This window comes from Panthera tigris, chromosome C2, assembly GCF_018350195.1.
Source record: "Panthera tigris isolate Pti1 chromosome C2, P.tigris_Pti1_mat1.1, whole genome shotgun sequence".
In the NCBI taxonomy this organism is placed as follows: domain Eukaryota; kingdom Metazoa; phylum Chordata; class Mammalia; order Carnivora; family Felidae; genus Panthera; species Panthera tigris.
The window spans coordinates 64,703,054-64,710,637 of NC_056668.1; the positions used below are offsets into that span (position 1 = coordinate 64,703,054).

The 7,584-nt window shown below is 41.2% G+C and overlaps 1 non-coding gene across 1 annotated transcript; it reads left to right on the plus strand.

Annotated features, from left to right (window-relative positions):
- Positions 1-7,260: 7,260 nt before the first annotated feature.
- LOC122230886 lies at positions 7,261-7,363 on the plus strand. Its single transcript, XR_006207954.1, has one exon. It is a non-coding gene; the product is annotated as a small nucleolar RNA U13 (small nucleolar RNA).
- The last annotated feature ends 221 nt before the right edge of the window (positions 7,364-7,584 follow it).

Consider the following 7,584-nt stretch of genomic DNA (forward strand, 5'->3'; position numbering starts at 1 on the left):
CACAAGAAAATCCTGTGATCTCTGTTTGAAATTCCTATCCCTAGGCTCTACTCCCAGAGATTTTTATGTCAAAGGTCTAAGTGAGGTCAGAGCATCCATATTCCATATTTTCAATAGGAACTTAGGTATGTTTGAGAAACCACTGTCCCTTGACGACTTAAAAAAGAGAACAAACCCGCCACTGACTTGCTTTTGATGTTTCCACTCTGAATAAAAGATCTTCAAAGAAATGATTAGTGCTCAAATCATTTGCATGCATCTCTGGAAAAAGCACCCATTGTTATTAGCTCAGTTTAAAGTAGATACTAAACACTTATTTGATGTGGCACATAAAATACAATATCAGAGCTAGTTTTACTGCCCCCCCCCCAAGATTATGTGGTCAAACAGGTCAATATTTCTAACAGATGTTTCTAACCTGATCAAGGCATAGATCTTCTCTCCCAATAATGCACAAAGACAGGAACCTGAACATTTTTGCAATTTCGTGGGGGTTAAAGGCCAACCAGAAAATAAAATTCCAAAAAGATAAACTATGGTCCAATCAAGCATTATCTCCTCGCCCTAGAGTCACATTCCAGAACTCCTGCCCAGCCCTCCGGCCTAGGATAGCCTTCTCCCTCTCTTTTTAAGCCCAGTCTCTTAGCCTGGACCCTGAATAATACTGATGCCTGGACTTTCTTGCATCCCTAACATGTTACCTTCCTTTAAATTAAAAAAATTTAGAAATTAAAACACACACACACACACACACACACACACCTCCTGAACCCTCAAATTACTATCTTCTTGCTCCTCCTTTTGATCACCAAAGGGCTGCAAAGCGCTTCCTGAGCCCTGGCCACCTCCACGTCCCCATCCCTCTCCCACTCTTGAACACTATGCAACCCAGCGCACACCCACTTTGTAACTGCTCTCCAAGGCTAGCAATCCAAAGGCCTTTTCTCAGTCCCAATCCTCCTAGACTTTTCTATTCTTTTCAAACTAGAGACAGCCTTTATCTTCTAATGGAAGCCAATCAACAGACACTGATCGACAGACGGGGGATGGCCTCAGAGCCCACTCCGGGCAGGCGTCTCTGAAGTACTTTAAAAGCCAGGTGACTCTCACAACTCTCCGGCGCCAGCAGGCCGCAGGCTGGGATCAGCTGATCGGTTTCCTAGGAGAAACCCTGGGAGAGAGGGCTCTAAGGAGGAAGGGGCTTTCTCACGTTGATGTGCCCGCGGGGAAAGAGGTGCTGGGGGACGACCCCAGATTCGTGAGACCACCCCTGAACCTCTCCCTACCTGGCAGCATCTGGCCCGGCTTCCCCGCCGGCAGCAGAGGGAGCGCCGCGGAGGTGCTCGCACCTGAGCCGGTGCCTCCCGCCAGGCTCGGCCTCCGCAGGCCCCCTGGCCGACCTCACCGCTGGGACTCGGGCAGGACCGCCCCACCGAGCCAGGCCGCGCCGCTGCGCTGCGTCCGCCCCACCGCACGCCCAGACCCAAATTGGTACCCACCCCGGTGCGCCCCACGGCGGTGCCCACCAGGAGCCCGCCGCCGCCCTCCGCACCGGACTGCGCGTCCCGGGCGCCTGCGGAGCCAAGGCCCGGCGCACTCACCGTAGACGCGGCCCCGGCCAGCACCGCCGGGAGAAGGGAGGAGGCATGAGGGCCCATGGGGACCGCCCCCGCCACCCCAGAGGAGGTTCCCGAGCGCAGGCTCCGCCCCCCGCGTCCGCCCCGAGAGTCCGGTCCTCCGGGCCTCGCGGGCTGGTCTGCCAGTTTCTCCGCTAGCGTGGCGCTCCACCCCAGGCCGGCCGGACCCCACCCGGGCAGTGGAAGAACGAGGAGGGAGAAAGAGGGGTGGACATCTTGTCTTTTGGAAGATCTAAAGCCTGGTGCCAGTAATACTGAGCTAGGTGCTGGGCGCTTCCCAGATTCACCCCGTAAATGCTCACAAAGCATTGGCTCGTTCAAAGAGGGGGTTAGTTCTGGTTTTACAGAACAGGAAACTGAGGCTTCAGAGGTTAGTAAACTTACATCACCTGACAGGTTTCAGCTTTCTCAACTACGTAATGTACCAATTCACCTGCCTTCCCATTTCACAGGACGATTGAAAATATTAACTGAATAAATTATTCGAAATCCTAATATCTTCAAAGATATTATTATGGAAGGTCAAGACAGAATGATGTTTATACTAAAGATTTAAGTGAAAAATCATCCTGGGTTCTGCTTAGGCAGGCAGGATAGCAGGCCAGATTCTCCAGGACACCCACCACTGACAAGAAACTAAGAGATTCTCCAAGAATTACCCCGACCCAAAAGGAACAAACCGTGGGAAGAACCAGCACTGGGTCATTGACCTCTGAGCACCGGGCTTTGCTTGAGAGCATGTGGAGAGTTTCTGCTGACACTGTGATCTGGGACTGGAAGAAGGAGACCCAAACATGAGGCTTTAAAGAGTTACCAAGTTCCCTGTGTTCTAAGCAGAAGCAATAAAAAAAAAAACCAAAAAAAAAACAAAAAAACGCACTCTGGAGGACGCTTCTTTGATTCAGTCCCATAAGATTCATGCAAATGCAAGTTAATGACAAAATCCTGAAACACAGGAGGTCACACATAAGTGACAGTCAGCAGAACTGATACACAATAGATTAAGGGCTTCTCTAACACAGAATACAAACCTTTTGTTTGTTTGTTTTTTGTTGTTGTTGTTGTTTTTAATTTAAAGGAAAAGAAAAAAAAGAACATCCTTGGCGATTACTTACCAATTATGATGGAGATAGAGTGCCAGTACATTGGAGAAATCTTGCAGATACCACCTTAATCAAGTACTCAAAGTTAAGTTCACCAGTAGTACAAATTGGCATCACACATGAGGTGGTGTTCTAAGAACATGACATCACCTTTATTGTATTCCAAATACAGAACTGGAATTTAATCACAAGGAAACAGATAAGCCCAAATTATGGGACAGTCTACAAAACAACTGGTCTGTACACCTCAGATATTTCAATGTCGTAAAGACAAAAAAAAAAAAAAAAAAAAACTTTCAGGGGTGCCTGGGTAGCTCAGTCGGTTAAGCATCTGACTTCGGCTCAGGTCATGATCTCACGGTTTGTGAGTTTGAACCCCACGTCGGGCTCTGTGCTGATAGCTCAGAGCCTGGAGCCTGCTTCAGATTCTGTGTCTTCCCCTCTCTCTCCTCCTCCCATGCTCACGCTTTGTCTCTCTCTGTCTCTCAATAATAAGCGTTAAAAAAAAATTAAAAAAACAAAAACAAAACTGTTTCGGATTAAAGACTGTTCCTAGCCCAATGAGACTAAGGAGATTTGACATCTGAATTTCTGGATTGAAAAAAAGTTGCTGCAAAGTATATTATTGAGACAACTGGAAATGAATATGTACAATGTGATAGATTTAAAATAACCTGTAATTCTTTGACATTCCTCTGGCTGAGAAATGGGGACATATTTCTCCTTTTAAATCTGGCTGGCCTAACGGAATGGGAAAAGATATTTGCAAATGACATATCAGACAAAGGGCTAGTATCCAAAATCTATAAAGAGCTCACCAAACTCCACACCCGAAAAACAAATAACCCAGTGAAGAAATGGGCAGAAAACATGAATAGACACTTCTCTAAAGAAGACATCCAGATGGCCAACAGGCACATGAAAAGATGCTCAACATCACTCCTCATCAGGGAAATACAAATCGAAACCACACTCAGATATCACATATTACCTCATGCCAGTCAGAGTGGCCGAAATGAACAAATCAGGAGACTATAGATGCTGGAGAGGATGTGGAGAAACGGGAACCCTCTTGCACTGTTGGTGGGAATGCAAATTGGTGCAGCCACTCTGGAAAACAGTGTGGAGGTTCCTCAAAAAATTAAAAATAGACCTACCCTATGACCCAGCAATAGCACTGCTAGGAATTTACCCAAGGGATACAGGAGTACTGATGCATAGGGGCACTTGTACCCCAATGTTTATAGCAGCACTCTCAACAATAGCCATATTATGGTAAGAGCCTAAATGTCCATCAACTGATGAATGGATAAAGAAATTGTGGTTTGTATACACAATGGAGTACTACGTGGCAATGAGAAAGAATGAAATATGGCCCTTTGTAGCAACATGGATGGAACTGCAGAGTGAAATGAGTGAAATGAGCCATACAGAGAAAGACAGATACCATATGGTTTCACTCTTATGTGGATCCTGAGAAACGTAACAGAAACCCATGGGGGAGGGGAAGGAAAAAAAAAAAAAGAAGTTAGAGTGGGAGAAAGACAAAGCATAAGAGACTCTTAAAAACTGAGAACAAACTGAGGGTTGATGGGGAGTGGGAGGGAGAGGAGGGTGGCTGATGGGTATTGAGGAGGGCACCTTTTGGGATGAGCACTGGGTGTTGTATGGAAACCAATTTGACAATAAACTTCATATATTGAAATCAATCAATCAATCAATCACTCAATCTGGGCTGGCCTGTCACTGCTTTTACAAATGGAATAGAGTGAAAGTCAAGGGATGCCAATACTAAACCCAACCTTTATTTTATTTTATTTTTTTCTGAGCTCAATCTTTAAAAGGCAATTTCTGCTTCTTCCATTTATACTCTTTCCTGAATTTGATCATTGTATTGTTGTTATATAGGAAAGTGATTTTATTCTTAAGATTTATTTAATGATTAACTATCACGATGTCTGCAATTTCTCTCCCATAGTTCAATTAAAGTGTGTGTGTGAGAGAGAGTGAGAAAGAAAGCGTGCACAAATGTGGCAAAATGTTAACAACTGATGAATCTAGATGAAGTGTATACAGGTGTTCCCTGAATAATTTTTACAACTTTTCTAAGCCTTCATATTTTCCCCCAAAAAAGTTAAAAGAGAAAGGATTAAATCTCAAAGAGAGGGAAAGAAGCAATGACTAGACTTCTCTTTTTGGCCAAGATGAACACACAAGGACCATCCCACCCAAAGTATCTAAAACAAACAAACAAAAAAAAAACAGACACAATATCTAAAACAACAGTTTTTAAGGTACTCTATATGAAGCAACGGAGGACAGTGATCTCTGAGAGACAGGAAACTGACAAGGTGAGTCCTACAACTGCCCCAGCTTGCTACTTTGAGAGTTTCCAAGCATGGCAGAAGGAAGAGAAAGTTGAGACAGAGTCTGGCAGACTCCCTGAGTTCAGAAAACAGACCCTAGAGTCCAGGGAGACTGAAGCAGCTAGAGTTCACAGGACAGAATAACAGAAAAAAGACAGCTTCACAGAAACAGAATACTGGACAGATCTGCAGAGAGTCCTCCCTCAACTATTTCTGATCAGTGTATGCATCTAAGGAAATGGTCCTAGGCCAGAGAAAGAACCACCTGTAAAGATTAGAGGGAAGCGTTCTTGTCATTCACATTGGGCTAGGAACAGCGCCTATTTCAATCAGGCTGGAAAAACTCAAAATTTACAAGGCACTGGGTAGAGTATTCAGGAAGGTCTTGCCTCAGTAGTGGAGAAGCAGCCCTACAATGAGCACCGCTCCAGACCTACCTGGCATCCAAACAAAGATTACCAGCTATACAAAGAGTCAAGAAAATACAACTGATAGGGGGAAAAAGAATTAGTGAAAAGCAATCCAGAAGTGACACAGATGTTAGCATTTACAGAAAAGAACATTAAGACAGTTATTATAACTGTATTGTATATATTCAAAAAAGTAGAGTCACAGAAAATATTAAGGAAGACCCAAATGAAATGAAAATGAAAAATGAAAAATAAAATGCATGACAATATCAAATAGGCCAGGAGGGGATAAATGAAAGAATATATTGTAAGGTTCTTATATTACGTGTGAAGAGGCATAATATCACTTTAAGGCAGACTATGATAGATAAATACATATTATAAACCGTTAAGCAATCACTAACATATCAAAATAAAGAATTATAATTAATAAAGCAACTAAGGAGATAAAATCATATCAAAAAGAAACTTGATTAGTCCAAACGAAGGTAGAAAACTAGGAATGGGGCAACAAATAACAGGTGGGACAAATAGAAAACAAACAGCAAAAGGAGATACTCAAATCTAACAACATTAATAATCAAATTAAATATAAATGGTGTAAATAGCCTGATTAAAAGGCATAGCTTATCAGGTTGAATAAAAAAGCAAGACCCAACTATATGCTTCCTACAAAAAGTACACTTTAAATATGAAGATGATGTAACAAATAGGTTAAAAGTGAAAGGATGGAAAGAGAGAAACCACGCTAACACTAGCCGAAAGAAAATGAGATCAACTACTTTAAAATCAAACAAAATACATTTCAGACCAAAGAATATTTCCAGGGATAAAGAAGGTCATTTTATCATTATAAGGATAAAGGATCAATTCATCAAGAGAAAATAACAATCTTAAACATTTATGAACCTAATAACAGTACCTCAAAATACATGAAGTTAAAACTGATAGAACTGCACAAAGAAATAGATGACTCCATAATTATAGTCAGAGATTTTAACACTACTCAATAATTGCTAGACCACGTATGCAGAAAATCAGTATGGATATAGAAAATTTTAAAAACTAATCACTTGACCTGATTGACTTTTGTAAAACACCTAACAATAGCAGAATACACATTCTTCTCAAGTGCACAAAGAACTATTCTGGGTCACAAGACTCAATAAAACACAATAGGATTCAAGTCATACAACCTCTGTTCTCTGACCACAGAAAAATTAAATTAGAAATCAATAACTAAAAGATCCTTGGAAAATCCCCCAGTATTTGGAAACCAAACAATACCTTTCTTTATAACTGGGAGATTAAAGAAAAAATCAAAAGAGGAATTTTAAAAGTATTTGCAACTGAATGAAAATGAAAACAACATATCAGGATTTGTAGATGTGATTAACACATTACTTAAGGGAAAACCTACAACACTAAATGTCTATATTAAGAAAAAGAAAGCTTTCAAATCAATGATCTCAGCTTCTACCTTACAAAACTAGAAAAGAAAGAGCAAATCAGACATAAAGCAGAAAAAAGGAATAATAAAGACCAAGGCAGAATCCAATGAAATAGAAAAGAAGAAAACAATAGAATCAAATAAAGCAAAGGCTGGTTCTTTCAGAAAAATCAGTAAAATGGATTAAGCTGTAGCCAGACTAATCAGGAAAAAAAGTAAAAAGATAAATTATCAATAACAGGAATGCAGAGTTGATATCACCACATATTCTATAGGTATTAAGAATAAAAATAGATCCTTTTGTAAGTCATAAGTGTGATAATTGATGTTCATGCTGTTTTGTGACATGTGCCTCCTTCAAACCTTGTAACAACTGCAGTGTATTGTCCATCTCATGTGAAAAACACAAACAAACAAGAAAAAGGGGGTAAAAATAGATTATTATGACTAGTAATAACTTTATGCCAATAAATTTCACAACCTAGATAAAATGGAAAAACTCCTTGAAAGACATAACTTACCATAGCTCACACAAAAATAAATAGATAACTTAAAAAGCCCTATATCTGTTAAAGAAATTGAACTTGTACTTAAAAGCCTTTCCACATGGATAATTTC